Genomic DNA, 19,308 nt, shown 5'->3' on the forward strand with positions numbered 1-19,308 from the left:
TCTACTGCTACTTCTCTTAGCAGAAAGGGTCACTGAAAGACTAAAAACTGATGGTGCTTTTCTAACTGCTCTGAGAAAACTGGCTGCGCTAAAATTCTTCCTGACTTGTGTTACCACAAAAATTGTAAAAAGAGTTTTACAAGCTGTTGTGCTTTACTGCAAAACAAACACATTAAAAACATTTAATGACCATTGCTTCTTGCATCTTCCTGTTAATTTAAGTAATTTAGCCCTATAAAGGAACTGAGAGCTGTTTGGCTGGAACAGCTTAAGGTGTTTATTAATATTGGTTGGTTGTGCTGTACTTGCAATGTGAGCCTAGACAGGAACGTACAGCTCTCAGCACTGTGCTGGCAAGAGAAGTTAACTTTGCATTTGCATAAGCACGTAGGAAACAAAACAGTTATGATACAGTGAAATGCAGTTAAGTATTTTTTTCTACTGGGTCATTAACTGGAATTTCATATTCTGGGGATGTTCATCCTCAGACCCTGAACCTAAGGGACCTTGCACCTCCACGGGCCTTCCAAAGCTGTGTTATAGGTGCCTGAGTAGAGGGTGATTTGTGGTGCTATGGATACATGATTGGGGTGTGATTGGAGTGTGATTGGGCACTGATAAGAATGGGGTGTGTGTGGGATGGGTGCAGGGTGTGTGTGGGATGGGTGCAGGATGGGGTGGGATGGGATGGGATGGGATGGGTGCAGGATATGTGTGGGATGGGTGTGTGATTGGCCTGTGATGGATGAGGGATGGCCACTGGTTCCAATTAAAGCTCAAGTGCAGCTGCAAAATTCCAACGGCACCCACATCTTAGGCACAGCTTTCCTGCCTCTCTTCCTGTATCACCAGGTTAATTCACAGTATGTGCAACTGATTTGGCAGATATATGGATTCCAGAATAACTTGGCACCAGCTGTACATATTATTGGCAATTTTTCAAACCTCTCCATTCGTGTGGATCTCAAAGCCGGTCTTGCTTCATTTGTAAGTGCAGTAATTTGCCCAAGTCATGCATGTTGCCCCGTAATAAAGTTATTTCTCCAATAAGTTCAGACCTGTTGGACAACTTTGTGCTGGAATTAATTATGTTTCCTGACATCCACTGAGGAGTGACTCCCAATTTGCATATGCTTGCTTTGAGTCATAATTCCAGACCTGTCAATTGATCTTGTTCTGTATATTCTGTGTACTCACACTTTACAGTAATGTGGTTTTCCATAAGTCATGTAAGTTATGCATTTTATCATCTGTAGTTTCTTTGTGTCAGAATATTTGTGCTTCGTTTTTATATCCTGGATATGAATGAAATCCAAAGGTTCAATAAGTGAGGCTTCATGAATACTGCTGAAAGTTTTCTACAGTGGGGCTTTAAAATACACTAAAAGAACACAGTATTTCATGTTTGGAAGTTCTGCTCTATTGGAGGAGAAAAACGATGAAACTGGAGGGAAAGAAAATGGCTAGTGGTGAGAGAAATGTGAAGACATGGTACAAAGGAGGCTGGGGCATCACTTCCTTTTCTCTCAACTCTTGCACAGGGCTTGCACCCAGCTCTACATGCTGCAGATATGTTTGGTATGTTAGTGAAGAAAGAAGAAAAAGTTGGGCATAAATTTTAGGCTGTGTTTCTGCATGGTACCCATTTCTCTTTTATTCTCTTCAGCATCAATCTTGTCAGCCAGTATTTACTTTGATAATTCTACTTTCTTCTGTTATGAATGACCAGGCTGGGTCCAGTTCAGGCTGGAATATCAGGTAGAAGTAGGGCACGTGAAACTAAATTTAATCATCACATGATGCTTTCTGCGGGCTGAGATTTACTAGGGGAAAAATGGGGTTCCTACATTGAGGCTAAATAGGTCTGCAGGTGATATTGCTGGAGCAATATCTAATTCACTGAGTGTGCCTTCTGATAGATGTGTGATGTGCCAGCTGGATAGATTCCTGCTAGGAGTGGCTATAAACCTTTTTATTAAACATGATTCAGCTTTTCTTTACTTCCCTCTCCCCTCTAGTACTCAGAATTGCAATTTTTATCCTTTTTATTAGGTAGGAAAAATAAGGCAAAGAATGAAAGATTTCATCTGGAGTATGAACCTCTTTCCTCAGACCTCCTAAATGGAACTAGTTCCTGGAAAGTTTGGACAGTTCTTTTGTTTTCCTTAATAATTGCAAGTACTAAACCACCACAGCAGAAGAGAAATTTGTATTGCCATGCACTAGTTGGTGATTTTATGTCCATTTTGACTTCTCCCTGTCTCTTTCCTCTGTCTTCTAGTGCACAGCTTGTGGAAATATGTAACATTTCTGTGGTGCAGCAGAGTGGGAGGCAGAAAATCTGGATCTTATTACCAGTTTGGCCATGGTCTTCCTATGTGAACACGGGTAAGTAATTTATTTCTGCACTCCTAATGCAGCCATGTTAATCACTTCGTGTACTTCACAGGGTGAAGGTGGCTGATCTGTAGCATTCTTGAAATGTTTAAGCAGTTAAGATGGGACTCCCAAAGTATGTAAATTATATCTTTGCACTGTGTTTGGCTAGTTTGGATACTTCTGGGCAACTTGAATCTTCTCTGTGGGACAGAACAAGTGGCTACAGCTGCTCATGCTCATACCCCCAGATGTCCTGGGATGTGTATGCAGAGCAGCCCAGACCTGCTCTTCAACAGCTCCTCAGGTGAGTCACCCTCATGTTCCACCCTGTAAAGATTTTGGTATGAAACATGTAGGATTAGCAAAGTTGGCAACCACCCTTTTGTGAAAAGGAAAATATTCTGATCTTTGGTGAGAAGAATGATCAGGGCAAAGCAGGGTGGGAGAGAGCAGGTGGCCCACTCCCTCCTGCCAGATGCAAGTTTATACCTGCACATCTCTTTGAGCCATGCTTTCAAACGTGCCACTGATGCACCAAGCTGGTACCAAAGTGCAAATATCAGGATTGATTCACATTATAATGTACCTTTCAGTCATCTACTTGTTTCCCAAAATAAATAATCTGCATAGGTTAAAGAGTGCTGTCATCCTCATGCATGTCAAAATTCTCTGGCTCACTCTGTTTGCTTAGTACCTCTGATCCTATAAATGGTGTGTACTGTGCTCTTCTTGGAGTCCTACTGCCTTATTTTCCCACTTAGCTTGGCAATGTTAGAAGGGACATATTATTTTTCCCCTTCTTTCTTTTTGTTTTTCTGGCTGTGCATTTAACTGGGGCTGTAAAATGGTAGCATTCATTGTCATTCTGGCACAAGCTTCATGCTTTACTTGATAGTGGGCACTGCTTGCACCAGTGTGTAAATGCAGCAGAGTCGTGCTAACCTACTCCTTCAAGTGCAGCTTGTCTGTGCAGCGTGTGTAAGAAAAAGGCCCACACCTGGGGCTGACAGGGCTTGAGAATAGATCTGGAAAAGCACAAGTTTTCCCTAGAAACAGAACTGCAGGGCTCACAGGCAGCAGCTGAGCATCAGGCTCAGATTCAAGCTCCATGCAAAGCTGATGGATGGCACAGTCTGGAAAAAGGAAGAGGAGGGAAAGCTGCCTCTTGGTCAACAGGCTATTCCATAGTTTATTCTGTTTCAGATCCCTGTCCAGCGAAGACTCCTGTGTGCACTTTGTGCACTTACATAGTCCTACCAAGCCAGGTGTGACTTCGGGGGGCTGCCGAATTAATCTAATGCAAAATTATGTCTGAGGATTAGGTGACTTCCAGGACTGGTTCTCTACTGACTATCTTTGGATCATTTAGAAAAAAAAAAAAAAATTATGTTTTCAGAGCAATCAAGACACCAGGAGGATCTCATAATATGAAAAATTTACCTGTTTTTCCTCTAATTTTCTAAAATTAAAGATTCTCAAGCATTTATTACAATTTTTTACTGCTAAGTCTTCCTTGCTAAACTACACTGAAGAGTAAAACTTTTTGAAGGTAGAGGGGTGTATGAACAAGTTCTAAGGTCTTAAAATTGCGTTAGTTGGCAGGGTGTAGGTGGTTTACCAGAGTTACCAAACAATACTTCCATACAAACACAAGGTGCAATTAAATGCATTCATCTTGTTCATCAGATTGGAATTGAAGCAGCTTCCAGAATCTAACTGTGTTTGATATCTGCACATAACATGAAATGATCTCGAAAAAGTTTGCCATGATATTTATTTTTGTCTCTTCCCCGGTTTACTGGGAACTAACGGAGGAAACCAAAGGGAGCAAGTTAATCAAAATATGGGGGTAAGTGATGGGAATTTAAAGGAAAATCATGGTTATTAAAGTGTTTTTCTTCTGCTGAAAATCATCCTAACTCCTTATGCAAGACTTCTGCAGCTTCTGCTTTGGCAAGTAGCATTGTGGGTCTTCATAGCTGGAAACCTGATATTGTCTGTGGCCTTCACGGGTGAGAGAGCGAGTATGATGTGCTCGCCTTCTATCGATTTTCCAGATCCAAGGATGCTAATATTTTTCATATGCAATTACACTGGTGTTTACATTATTTTGGGATTTGAAGTCTGTTTTGATGCTTTATGAAGTCTGACATTGCCTGAATAAACAAATTCTTAATAATTGATTAAAAGGCATAGCTGTACCACTTAATCTGTCTGTGCAAGACGCATTTTTCCTCTGGGAAAGGACCAACCCAGCATTTAGTTAATCAAGTTTTAAAAGCTGTGAATTTAAGCTCTTTGGGATATATACATTATCAATTGCAGGAAGCTGGGAAATAAAAGGAACTTTTCAAATAAAAAGATGTCAATTTAATAGCGAAGGAGCTGGAAACAGATGTTTCACGCAAAGCGTAAGAGTTGTGTCATTCCTTTAGGTTTTCAAAGTCACTTCTTGTCAGATGCATTGGTTAAGAGAGAAAATTAATGAGCTGTGTTAAGTTTTATTACACAATCTTCTGATGTGGGAAAGCTTCCCTGCAGGAACAGCTCTGTGCATGGCTTAACTGATTTAGGCATGCCTGGTGCAGTATTCTCCAGAATGTGTTGAAGATCAAAGTAGGGAGAGTTATTCAGGTTTTATGGCAAGGTAATTAAAAAAATATGGGGATTATTACACATAAATCATACTTGCATGAATTTGCTGGTAAAATAAAATTTAATAAACACATTTAAAAAATGAGACCAGGAAAATATTCGGCCACATTTTTTCACCGTTGCAGATGCAAATCTGCACCCTCAAGTCTACAGAGTTGACCTGTTTCTTCCACTGCAGAGAATTTGGCCCAGTTGCATTCTAGTGGAGTTTTGGTGTTTTCATTTACTAAAAAAAAAAAAAAAAAAAAAAGCATATTGAGCACACTGAGCTCTCCATCAATGTGAAGATGGGTACTTTGTACCAAACACAAAGGGGTCCCAGGTAGAGCAGTCGCAAGAATTCCCTGGGTTTCTGAGGTGGTTTCATCTGAAAATTCATTCTAGAAATTTGTGTCTCAAATTTGTTAGCATCTGTTACAGTGCAGACTCTAAGTGAAGAAAAGGTTTTGACTCCTTCTGGGTAAAGGAGTTAAAAAAAAAAAAAAACGACCTAGAAAACTGCAAGGACTTTCTGTATGAGTGCATACAAACTCAGGAAAGATTGTGGCCCATCCTCTCTGGACATGCACTCTGGACAGGAGAAATGGATGCATGCACTGTACTCCAAATACGGCTCAAAAATCGCAGCCTAGAAAGAGGGAGAAATGATCCAGTTGGAAATGTTGAAGTACTGATCATGAAATGCAGAAAACATTTTTCTCTGGATGGGAGAGAAATGAGGATTGTGAAACTTCTGTTTAATGAGAGGAGAGCTTCCACATTTCTGTCACATAAATATGCAGAAAGCATAAGCTTATAGCTTCAGCTGTCCTGAATTCAGTGATACCATATGATGACAGAACACACATGCACATGCCTGTATAAATATATACACAGCCGAAGTCAAAACATATAACACTGTCAGGACTGAGCTTTCTCTCTTTAAGGATGTGCATATGCCCTCTTTAGTCTAATTGGGTTTATGACTCTTCATGCATGTGTATATGCAAGAGATATAAAATACAAGCACAGTAGCTGTTAATGAGAAATAACATTTTCTTGTACCAGCTGCAGGTCCCTGAGAGACTACATGTGAAGTTCACAGTGAAAACTCTGCAGCTCCCTGGCAACAGAATAAGTGGAACACACTTGGCTGTCATTTTCCCAGTCTTTGCTGCAGTCCTAAATTGCATTAAAGGGAAGCTATTGACTGGCAAGTCCGTGCAGATGAAACAATTTTGACAAGGAAATCCTGTGTGAAGTTTCAGGTGAAAATCTACCCAAGCTTTGCTCTTCTGGGTGATGAAAAAATTTCCTGAAGAAGCAGAAGAAACCACCACATAATGTCAAAGTGCTTAAAGGTACTTGATTATGAAATGCTGAACACCTTGGTGTTTGGCATGGTGCTCTCACACTTCCAATGCTTTTCAAAGAATCAATACAGGCTGCATCTAGTAGTGACAATGAGTGTGCATTAGAGACATACTGCCTGGAACTGTGAGCTGATGGGCAGACCTGGAAATATTGCAGGACTGAGTTTTATCTGCATGCTCCCTGAGTCTGCAGAGCTGTTAATCACATGTGCACAGTCTTGAAGACAAGGACCAGAAAACTCACTGAGATTTTGAAACAACAATAATGTAAAGCCTGTTGCAAGATTTAATATAAAATCTGAACAGTATTCTGTGGTGTATCTGGTTCTTGTTTGATGTACTTCTTCTGCCACAGTTAATATAGTGTTTGCAGTGCACACATAAAGCAGATATGCCCAGATTCCTCTCTAAAAGAATTATTTTGTAGTCATGCAGGCTATCTTTTCTGTTATTTCTTTCCCACAATTTCTGTAGGCTTTATTTAGTTATGTAAGTTGTTCTTAACAGCTTTCAACATAATTTGCTTTAATGTAATGGTAGTGACAGATGGTTATAGAGAAGGCTATAAAGATTCTTCTAAAAAATTTCTGAGTAAGAGGGAAGTCCCTCTTTCTTGGGGCTTTCCAAAGTCTGAGAGAAAATAATCCTCAAATGAGCTATTCAGAGACCAGCTTTTCTATTCTCAGGTGGTAATGATTGTGTATTTTACTACAGCAGAAAAAAATCACCCTCCAACACACCATCAGTCAAAACTTTCAAAATATTTCAGCCTCCCAAAAGTAGAATTGAAGTACGTAAGCTTTCCTGAAGGCTGGTGCCAGTCCTTCAGACATGCAGTTTAATTTCAGCCTTACTTATTCTGTATGCTTGAGAACATCAGTGAGCTGATTTTCTTGCTGTTGCTGCAGACATGCTGATGCAGGCGTGCATGTTTCATGCAAGATCTGCAGAAAGAGAGGGACATGCCCAGCCTATTGCACAGGCTGGCCTGTCGGGCTAAGGTCACTCTGACTTGAGTGCTCCCAAGGTATTCCCTTCTTCCCAAAATCAACCTGAACCCTCACCTCAGTTGTGTTAAGGTCAAGGGCTGGCCAAAGCTGGCTCCAAGCCTTTAACTACTTCACATCATTATTTCACCCTTTGTAGAATGGCATTGTCATTGGAAAAATCCTCGGAATTCTTATCTAGAAGCTGCTCTAAATGTTGGAACATTATTACTATTAGGTTACTGTGGAACAAGAAAAAACTGCCCTGAACTTTTCTCAACTGTGTTTATGACTAGGGTGCAGCCTAAATGAACCTGTATCCAAACAGATTCATGGGCACTGTGTTTCTCAAGGCCAAAACTCATTTTAGAGCCTTACTAGGTTTACTTCAAACATTTCCATCTTCCCTGCTTGGAACAGCTGGTTATCACCCTAACTGCAGGAATTAAGCCATTTATGGGCAGAATTTTGTGTTTGTGTGCTAACACCAGTGTCAGCAGGAGAATAATCACTGGGGTGATGCTAACTCAAAAATGTTATTGCCCTCAAATAACAGTGACAAAAGGCTTTAAAGAGGAAGCAGGACCCTATAAAATCTGCTTCTTCTGATCCTAAAAGGATCAGATAAAATGAGGAAATGTCTCTGAACTGTTGGGATGGTTTTGTGATGAGATACATGGCCTGGGCTATCTGATTATGGGCCATCTGCATCTCATACCTCCTTAAAGGTGAAATTTGCTCCTTGCCAATTTTTCCTTTGGAGTTGCATCATCTTTTGCTCACAACTATCTACATAGATGAGATTTTAATAATTTCTTACATAAGGCAGAGAAATTTAGTGGTTTTGCCTAACTAGAGCTCTACTAATATATTTGAATCAAGGCCATGCCTTTCTGACCAAGATCTCTCTAAACTATTGAAGGAGTTGAGCTAATGTTTATTGATTTTTTTGATGAGTGCAATGATTTGGTAATTATCTATTATCTTTAAATACTTTATTATTTATTTTCTTTATTATTTCTCTATCTATTATCTTTATAAATACTTTCTTTTCTGAGTGTGCAGTGTTTAATGTGTGGTTTTATTTATTAAATAATGGCATATGCTTATGTTACAGGGGTGTACAAGATAAGCCTCCTTTATGAGTTAAATGCTCCATGTATTCAATCATGGCATCAGTCAAGCTGTCATGCACTGAGGACACTGAGGTGCAGTTCTGACACAAGTGTCCAAACAGGTATGCAACACTGTCCATACATACAGCAAAGCTGCTGTAAGAGAAGGAAAACTCCTTTCATATTTTTAACAAATACTGCTAAAGGTGTGATTTTTAATGGAATTTTCATTGTTATCAGTGTTGTTGTTGAGAGATAACTCAAAATTCTTATGTGACAATGCAAAGACACAGAGAGCCTGCTTTCCCTCACCTTGATATGCTCAAGATTTAGAACTTAAGAGGAGTGACAGAGCAGCTTGGCAGGCACCTGGTGTCCAGCCAGTGACAAATCACCACAATTTAAATAGTAGGCTTCATTCTATTATCACACAATCACGTAACAATTTACCTTTTATAAATATATATGTATATTTATATATATATATATATATATATATATATATATATATATATATATATATATATATATATATATGCAAAACTCTTAGGCACTGTGAGTTTTAAGACAAAGTCCAGCACAACAAGGAGTAGAACAACACACTGAAAGTTGAGAAGTGGCCACAAGATGTGCTTTCAAAGCGTGAAACTGCTTGGTCAGAAGGAGGAATTTCAGTTCTTTGCAATTAACCCTACTCTAGTAATCTTTCTGCAAGAAGGCACAGACATCTGTTTGTCTTTCCATGCACCATGTGCTGTGGCAGAATGAAAATCAGAAGCAGAGCTAGTTGCCCTTCCACAAACTCCCAGATCCAATTTAAGATTATTGGGATATAGACTATTTGAAGTGGCACAAATAACAACAGAGAACAAAACACAACCCAAATATCCCTAAATTCAAGTACAGAAATTTTATTTAAACTTCCCTTGATACACTTTAAAACAAACTTGCAGTATTTTCTGTGCTTATTGCTTATGCTCAGTGCAGGTAATTGACTGCTTTTAGGCTTTAAACTAATTATCATCCTGGAAAGCACTTTCCAAACCACAACTGCTTTATGGGCCAGCTCTCAGCGAATCACAGGAGTTCTGCTGGTGACTTTGGTGGCAGCAGAGGCAGTGCTAATGAAGCAGTCATATAAAAGAAAAAAGCTGGGGGAAAAGCAAACTACCAGTGCTTTGAGGTTAAGGTTAGAAGGTTGCTATAGACATTACAGCAAAATGATTTGTTCTATAGCTTCTTCTTGAAAGTGTAAATGCATCATTGGCTTATTATGCACGTCCTGATCTTTGCCTGTGTCCGTGCTCTTGCCACACACTGGAGTCTATTTTGCTTCGCATTTGCTATAGACAACTTTTTGGGCTCCATGTGACAGATGAGCTATTTCTCCCCTGCTGTTCTCAAAGTTTTTTATAATATCAGCCTTAAAAATCACATTTCTTTGGGAAATTTCTCCATGATAAAGTCAACCATAAAATGGAAGACAAATGCCTTCGGGCTTATGAATTCCCTTTCTCTCGAGCAGCAAAACGCTGTTATTTTGCGAAGCGTCTGTGTTCATTGTTTCTGTGAAATCTGAACTTTTCCCGCTCGAAGACAGCGAGCTCGCTGAGAATCTGGCAGGAGGAGTATTAGATCTCTTTGTAGGAGAGCGGGGCGGGGGGAGCAGACGGCCGGGCCGCATCGATGCGGGCTGCGGGATGCGCTCAGCGAGAAACTGGGCTCGGGGTGTCAGCTGTCAGTCGGCAGGGCATCTGTCGGGGCAGGGCTCTCTGCAGCTCTGTGAGCTGTGCTCTCCGTGCTCTGCGGATTCCAGCCCTGATGGAGCACATCCCCAACAGCTGAGCCCGCTCTGCCGCGCTCACTCCGCAGCCGGCGCTGCCCCGCTGGAAGAGCCCGGGGGATTAGGTACTCCAAACAGCTGTCCGTAGCGCCGTGGATTTATTTGGGCTAAATGAGAACTTGCTTTCTTTAGCTAAATCAAAATTTATCAGACAGTTTTACTGTTGGCAGTTAAAATAAAATGTGTTTGCTGAACAGTAAACACCTTGTTACTGTTAGGAAGGATTATATAAACAAAAGGCATACACAATGAAGTCTTATGCCAACTGACTTACTGTCAAAATAATATACTGCTGTAAGCGGAATTGTGCTCACTTGAAGGAAATTATAGGCCTAAAAACACATCTTGAATGACAAAGAAGCCATTTTCCCACAAATAATCTTTAAAAGTTTTAATACACTGTGCTTCATAGAAGTGGTTTCAGAGACCTAGGATGCTGAATCCTCATACAGGAATGTTAGGAAAAACTGGGTGAACTGCCTGAGAGCTTCAAAGGTTTACTGAATTTGCATAATGCACTGGATCAAGCAGATTTAACATTTCCCCCCTACGAGAAATGTGAGAGTTTTTTTGTCCAACAAAAACTACAAACCCTCCCTTTCAAAATAGGATACACTGTTCTTCTTTCACTTATTACGCAGTGTAATTTGTTCAACTAAAGAACAATCATGAGCAACAAAGTAAATGTAGCAATCATATTAGACAATTTATGTAGCATATAATAGCTTCCTTTTACTCCTTGAGAAACTTAAAATAAGGCAGGTATTCTTTTATGTGATCACAAGGATAAAGGCAGGTCACTGAAAGGAGTTATGGTAACTACAATGAGTTTTGGACTATTCTTCAGAGAGATTGAAAATGAATTAATTTTCTTTGTTAAAAACTTATGTCCCAGTCCAGGAAAACATAGGGCTAATGTTACATGCACCTTCTCACTCCTTTCTGAATTTCACTGCAAAAACATTTGCATTTCTTCCTACAGATGGACAAAGCATTTATTTTAATTTAGGAGTTAAAACACCAGAATCCATCTGAAATTACAGGAAATGTCTTCCCCTTGCAGAACCCACTATGTGGCTGTAATGTAGACAGGAAAGATGACTACACTAGGAAAGATGGACAGTATCTCAAAACTCAAGAGCTATAACCTGCATTCCAGCTAACGGTTTCTCAAGGATAATTTGAGGAAAGATTTATTAAGTCTGCAAATTCTTGAGTAAAACTCTGTAATTTACACAGATGTGTGTTGTGGAACCCCAGTGAAGCATTTATTAGTGTATTTAGGTTTATTCCTTGCTATGTCCATGTTTGGAAGACTTACTTTTCTAGGAAGAGAAAATGCTGGAAAATTCCACTGTTGAAAAGTGGAATTTTAATGGTGCCTTATAAATTTTCCTTTAGCCAAAACTGGCTCCAGGTGAAGTTAAGATGAAGCTTTCCACACATTTCCCAACAGAATGTCTTGCTTCCTTAATGTTATGCCTGACCTTAGAGATGCTCCTTTTCCATATGCTTACTGAAAAGCTTATATAATATTACTTTGTGGACAAATATAGCAATTTCTTTCCAATTAGTTTTTCCAGTTCTTTAGGAAAACTTGGGGACCCAGTAATAATCCCTCTGTGCTATTTGTCATGACTGTAGTGTAATAAAATGTAGAGAGGCTCTTAAATCCACCTTCTTACATCTTAGAAAAAAGTCACAAATGGAAAGATTTCTTTTAGTTAATCTTCCAGTGACAGAAAAATATATCTGGTTATTAAATGCTGCTGCTGTAAATTTTAGGACAATGTCTAGAACTACCATTTTGTTGTGTTAAACAAAAATGGGCATTTAGCAATCTTTCCATGGGAAATCAAGGATAAAGTAACTTTGTGAGGATTTGGTCTTTTTAAACCATGCTTATAATTTATGCTGGTACACAAGTGATTTGCCTGGACTAATTAATTAGGGTCAAACCCATTATAGGTCCACACTGTTAACCTTTGACATAAACCTGAAGGATCAGGAAAGATGATCACCTATTTTAATTATTTTATGAATTCAGAGTTTTTTTAAATGCAATTACAGACAGGGTATTTTATGGAGAACATGATACCTAGAATTTAATCCTTCCTTCAAACCAGGCATTAAATGGCTTACTGTTCCAAGAAAAGGTCTGTCATTTATGAAACTGCATGCAAATTTTTAGCATGCATCAAATTACTTTCCCTGGCATGTGATATGGCACAGGCAGAACAGTGACAAAGGAAGAGGCAAAATTAAAGTAAATTCTCCCATGCACTAACGTGCTCCAGTGTGAAGCAATTAACATTTCCTGAACAATCTGCTCTGCAAAGAGCAGGTCAAGTGAGCCACAGTTGCCTTCAGATTTATTTCCTTCTCTCCACAGAACTTCTTGCATTATAAAAACTCCTGACACTCAGTGAGGAAGATACAACTGTTAGGAGCTACTCAGACCCAGCTATCCAGTTTGTGCACGCCCCTTGGCCAGATGCCTGCTGCTACACAGGGGGTTTGATTGCACAACTCTACCTGCCCTCCTGTCTCAGCTATGCACTGACCCAGCTACTGATTAGCCCTGCATTTCTAGGAACTTGGCTATCTCTCTGACCCATAATCCTCTGTCAAATGTGGTTGACATTTGGGAAAGATTTCCAAAGCTAGAAAGAGATAAAGTGTGTGATTGCACAGGCTCATTTCCTTAGGGAAGAGTAATACACAAATACATATATATGTATTTGCAGTGATTTATCTGGTAACATATGTATCAAAGCTGTAGGTAATTTGAGATTTTGTGGTAACTATAAATGCTGTGTTCAGAGACTAGCAAAGTAAGTTGAACTTAAAAAGTCGACACACAAAGGAGCTCGAAAAATTCCGACTTTGGATCTGCTGCCAGAAACATAAAGTGAGTTACCTCTAAAAATAAGAGCCCTGTCTTCCAGATGATGTGAGTTTCACCTTTAAACCAGGATCAAACTATTTTCTTTGTAAAGAAACCTATACTTTGGTTATTATCTCTCATTACTCTCCATGGGAATTAGGCACACAGCCTACAAATCTCTAGCAAAACTCACCATTGCCTCCAGGCTGCTGCTTTCCTGGGCTTCCCCAGCCTGTGTTCACCTTACATGTTAAGTTGACAGGGCTGTCATCAGTCCCAGCCACCTTTCACTGCCACACCAATGTCCTAGCTGTCCTTCCTCTTGGTCACCATTCAAGCAATGTCCATCAGTTTTATTTTTCATTGGAGGGAGTCAGTGGCTTGCAGCTGTTCTGGGTTTCCACCTCTGGCAAGCAGAGGAATGCACATCTTTAGCTCTGTTGGCTTTACTGCATGTTTGGCTGAGCTGTAGCTGGTCCTGTACCTGCTGCTATAGTGCTGCCCCCACTAACAGTGTGGGACTGCTCTTGCAAAGTGACCTTTTCTGTGTTTAAAGACGTAGAAGTAAGGCCACTCAATGCTTCACCAGGTGATCTTAGCCCTCCTATTGCTCCACCTGCAAAGAACACCACCTTGGCTTTGTTGAAGGCAGCATTTCCTTTTCTTTGTCAGGTGGTAAAGTACACGATTGCTGGTGATAGTCTGGCTCCCTGAAACCAGTGTCCCCTCTAGTTTCAGTAAGGGGACAATCAGGGACAGCAAAACATGCAGTTAGGTCTGGTTCTGTTAGTTGACCTGAGGTGTTTTCTTCCAAGAGAAAGCTTTAGGAAGAAGTTGCTGGCTTGCACACAAAGGAAGGTTGCCCAAGGAAAGAATGTTTCCATCAAAAGGGTTTTTCAGGAAGGCACACAGTATCACTTATATTTTCTTTCTGACATGCAAGCAAATTAAGTCATATCAAAGACACTTTATATGTTTTGAATTGCTAAAAGCTCCGTAGCTCTTTAAATAATTGCCAGCCAGAATATGGGTTTGCATGTTTTTGGAAATGCACATTAGTCTTGACTCTCCTCCAACTGGAATCAGTGGGAATTTGGCCAACTATATCAAAGGAAACAGCACTGGGACATGTAAGTTTGTTGCAGATGGCTGATTATTGAAAAATATGTATTTGTATGCATATGAAACAGGACAAAATAAACCCAGGAATACAATCCCCATTAGATTTAAAGAAATGTTTGGAGTAATTTTTTTTTCCAATTCTGCTCCAATGGGTCTTGTTCCAGAGCAGATTTAAAACTATTCAAATAGCTGCCCTTCTCCATTTCCGACTTTTCAAGATGGCAAAAGTTTCAGGCAAATCAGATTGATCTGAGAGATTATTGGCCCTGTGGAAACCTAGAGCATATCAGTATGATTAGGACTTTTCTCATGATTACTGAAACATCAGACTTTTCCCTTGATTTGGCCTCAGATGTAAACTTTGATCCTGAGCCTGAAATATTTTCTATTCTAATGTAGTTATCTCTAACCTGAACCACAAGCAGCACAGTGGAATGTGTGCTCTGGGATCTGCAGTGAGCCCTCTAAGCCACGCTATCAGCACAGAAAGGCTGTGGGACAGACTGGAGGCACTGGAAAAGCAGCAGTGCCCTTTGTCTCCCTGTATGGGAGGGAAACAGGGAAACAATCTGGCTAAAAGGGGCTGTGAGCACAGCCCTTGGGCGCTGGGCATCCATTTACACTGGAGAATAAGAGCTGAATTAATATCTGGAGGGACTCCTTCATGTATAGGGAAACCCCACCAGAAAATTCATGGCTACATGCAGGGGATGTATTCATTTTTCTTTTCTCTCCCTCTGCCTTCCTACAGAAGCCCTAATCACAAAACATGCAATTTTTGTCTGAAATGATTTTGCTGGAAATGCTGGGGATTTATGCAGATTACTTTACACCACTCTTGGCAGTGTCAGCAGGATTTGGGTATGTTTCTGTTTGCAATGTTCATAAAACCTGGACTGTCTGCAGTTGCAAAAATACACAAACAGATCTGGAGGTGTTTGAGTTACTTTCTGAGTCCTGATGTTCTACTAATATGCTGATTCTCACTACCTGTATCGTTTAAACTGTCACAGAAAACCCCCAAACCACCTCTTATTAAAAAAAAAAAAGAGTCTGCACTGCATTGAAACCCCTTAAAATAAATAGAAAATAACTTTTTTTCCTTCCAGAGCACTCACATTTGTTCTTTCAAAATTAGGATTCAGCAAATAGTTGGAATACATCTGTACTCAGAGGAATCCACATCAGATCATAAATTTGTTCATGTTAAACACAAACATATGAATGCACTCTTACATCCAGGGACCATGGAAGGGTTTAGAATTTGCACACTTTACTCTGTGTAATGCCAGGGCAATGTTTCACTCATCTATGTAAATAAAAACAGGCTTGTTGCATTAAAGGCATAAGTATCCTTATGCTCTGCATAAACATCACAGGATTCAATTTTGAGAAGAAATCACATAATTTGTCATATCTTTTATTGTGATTGACTTCAGTGACGGGCATACACAAACATGTGATTTTCCACTCAGTGTATCAGTGTATATCTTGGTGTGCCTTTGCTGCTAGAATAACAGGAAAAAAGATTAACCTCAGATATGCAAATAAGCTTAATTGAATAAAACAAGACAAATTGCCCCTTCATTGGAGCAGTTCCTGGTTTGGCCATGCTGCACACACCACAAGAGCACCGGGAAAGGGCTCATGTTGCTGCCTCTCATTCCTTCCCTGCTTTTCCTGAGGCTCGTGGCAGAGCTGTACTGGGGTGGCAGTATCTCAGCACTGTCAAACATTGTAGAATGGTATAAGGGACCCCAAATGTATTGCTGCAGTTACCCCACTGCAGTATAATTTAGAAACATGTGAATTTACTTGAGGCCTTACAGTCTTTCCCAAGAGCCCCAGTCTGGCAACTCAGAAGAAAAGAAGAAACTCCTCCCCACCCAAAAAACCCAAACTCAAAACATCAGCCTTTACCCTCAAAGTTTACAACCCTTGTCATTGCAAAGCAGAGGGTAAATGTGAGAACAGCTGACAGGCAAGGGCCTGGGATGGGATCTCTGCTAAGATCATTAACCATGTGTTTGTGCATTTCCAGCTGCTCGCGTGGGCTGGCAGCGCTGGTGGCGCGGGAGGCGCCCTCGGAACACCCCTCTCATCCTGGCTGGGGCTGCTGGCTGGAGGAAGTCAAGAAATCATTTGTAGAGCCTGTCCTCAGCTCTCTGCATTGAGGCTGTTTATGTTATACCATAAAAACACCCCAACAGGGAATGGTTTGGAACGGTCATATTGTTAAAGAAATGTGTCTCGAAACCAGCATCCCATTTATGAGGGCAAGAAATCTGGAGGGGAAAATGTCTTCTTTAAGAAGTGTCTTTCATTTATAACTTCTCCACCTCTGAAGCTTCATTCTTCCTCCCTTCCCTGGAAAAATCAGGGAAAAATAGTGGAGTCCAAAAAAATCTATCTGTATGCCAGATGCAGGTTTTGTTAAGCCATCTACTTCTTCTGTGTGTTGTCCCCCCTTGAGTCTATTATTTATCTTCTTTCTCTAAACAGATAAAGAGGATTTCCTTCTTCAAAAAATGTGTACCTGAGGGCCTAATAATAAATAACCTTACTTATAAGAGAACTCCCATTGAAGCCAAAGGAATTCCTTGTTAGAAAAGCACTTGCAAGATCAGCCACTAGGAAAAGAAAGCAGTGAACAAGAGATGGCTGCAATACTGGGGGGAAAAAAAATCAAAATTAAAAGATGAGGGATGGGAATATGTGGTCCTGTAAAATTATAATGGATAATGGTAACATCTAGGGCCACCACCTTTAAAAACAATTGTCTCTTTTAATTCAGCACTGTATCTACTTATGGTAAAGAAGCAGCTATTGATTTTATCAGACTTGCTAAAATAGTGTTGGAGAAATTACTACAGGAGAAAATAAATTCCAATTGAATCAAGCTAGGGTATTGTGATCTTCTGCTATGGAATCTCCATTCCAGGTTTGACTTGGTTTCAAAGAAAATTTGCCCTCGCAGCCAGGAAGGCCAATCCTGTCCTGGGAGCCATGAGGCCCAGCATTGCCAGCCAGGCGAGGGAGGGGATTGTCCCCACTCTGCTCTGCCCTGGGGTGGCACCTTGAGCGCTGGGGGCAGTTTTGGCTGCCACAATATAAGAAAGATATGAAACTATTAGAGAATGTCCAAAGGAGGGAAATTAAGATAGTGAAGGGCCTTGAGGGGAAGCCATATGAGGAGCAGCTGAGGTCACTTTGCCTGTTCAGCCTGGAGAGAGGAGACTGAGGGGAGATCTCATTGCAGTTATACCTTCCTCATGCAGGGAAGGGAAGGGGCAGACACTGATCTTTTCTCTGGTGCCCAGTGACAGAACTCGAGGGAATGGCCTGAAGTTGTCAGAGAAGGTTTAGGCTGAATATCCAGAAGAGATTCTTCACCCAGAGAGTGCTTGAGCCCTGGCACAGGTCCCCCAGGAAAGTGGTCACAGCACCAAACCTGGCAGAGTTCAAGAAGAATTTGGAAACACTCCCAGGCACATGGTGTGGTTCTTGGGATTGTCCTGTGCAGAGCCAGGAATTGGACTCAATGATCCTTGTGGGTCATTGAGTCCAGCTCAGGATATTGGATGACTCTATGATTCCACATAGTTGTCAGTAGGGCCAATTCCATTACTTTACACCAACAGTGATATTAATCTCATCTCATGCTTTATTTTTCAGTTTTACTCAGTAATTGTATGGTGTATGATCAAGATTGCTTCAAGAGTTTCTTAGGTGACATGGATTTACTTGGCCAGGCTGGATAGAGCTTTGGCTCTCAGGGCTGAAGTCAATTCATCATAGAATCATAGCATGGTTTGGTTTGGAAGGGACTTTAAAGATCCAGTTCCAGCCTCCCTGCCATGGGCTGGGACAACTTCCACTAGACCAGGTTCTCAGAGGTCCATTCAACCTGGCCTTGGACACTTCCAGGGAGCAAAATTACTCAAACTGAAAACTTGAAGGACTGTTGCTCATGGAAAATCTTTCTAGATTTTTAAAATGCTGAGCTGGTCTCTTGCCATCTCTGCCCTTAAAGCAGTGGTAGCCTGTTGTTGTAGCTCTGTGATGGGCTGAGCACACACACAGGGCTGGTCAGACTCAGTAGGGAGAAATAGTCTGTGGGTAGCTGGGAAAAAGAAAAGTTTCTGAATGCACAGCCCTTGTTCAAGTGAGCAATGTGAGTAGGTGAAACTTGGAGCAATTATTCCCAAGCTGTATTCAACTTGTCATTTTTTTCTTTCTTTTTTAAACTCCAAGAAAGGATTTTGTGCTCAAAAGTGTGCCCATTTGTTCAGTTCCAGGCAATCTAACAAAATCTAGCAACGTTACTCACTCTTGAAAGGACAATCACCACCATACAGCATATCTTAGGCTAAATCTGGTCATAATAATCAGCGCAAACTGTTTATTCAATAAGCCCCTTTTCTTGGCTCTTGAACAGTTTCTTTATAATCCTACTTTTGACATTCATAATTCTTGAGTCTGTGAAGTTTGCAAACATATTTGATCTGAGAACAGCACATACAGAGTTTGTACTTGCTACTCTGAATTTGCTTATCCAAGGTTTGTGATTGATCATAACTCCATTTTACTTGTTAACTGGATGATTTATGTGTTTATAAAGTGTATCTGCTTCTCTGCTTCCTATGCATTCAGTTCAATTTATTTATTAAGCCAGCTTCTGCTACTGGTCCAAGATATATATCCTACAGATATTTACAGAGAAAAATTTTCTTTGAGAGCATGCAGAAAATGAAATGCAGCTAGAATTCCCCCAAAGTTAAAAGAATAATTTTTCTCCCCTACCCTTCTGCCAGTGTTTAGACCCGGGAAAGTTCAAACGCCTGAATTAAGACAGTATTAAATATATGCAGTTTTCTTTCTTCTGTCTCTGTCCTCTCTGTCAAATTATCGCAGTACTATAATATTCTTAGAATAATTCTAGGTGCTAGGAATAATAGTTTGCAAAATG

This window comes from Ammospiza nelsoni, chromosome 3 (genome assembly GCF_027579445.1).
Source record: "Ammospiza nelsoni isolate bAmmNel1 chromosome 3, bAmmNel1.pri, whole genome shotgun sequence".
In the NCBI taxonomy this organism is placed as follows: domain Eukaryota; kingdom Metazoa; phylum Chordata; class Aves; order Passeriformes; family Passerellidae; genus Ammospiza; species Ammospiza nelsoni.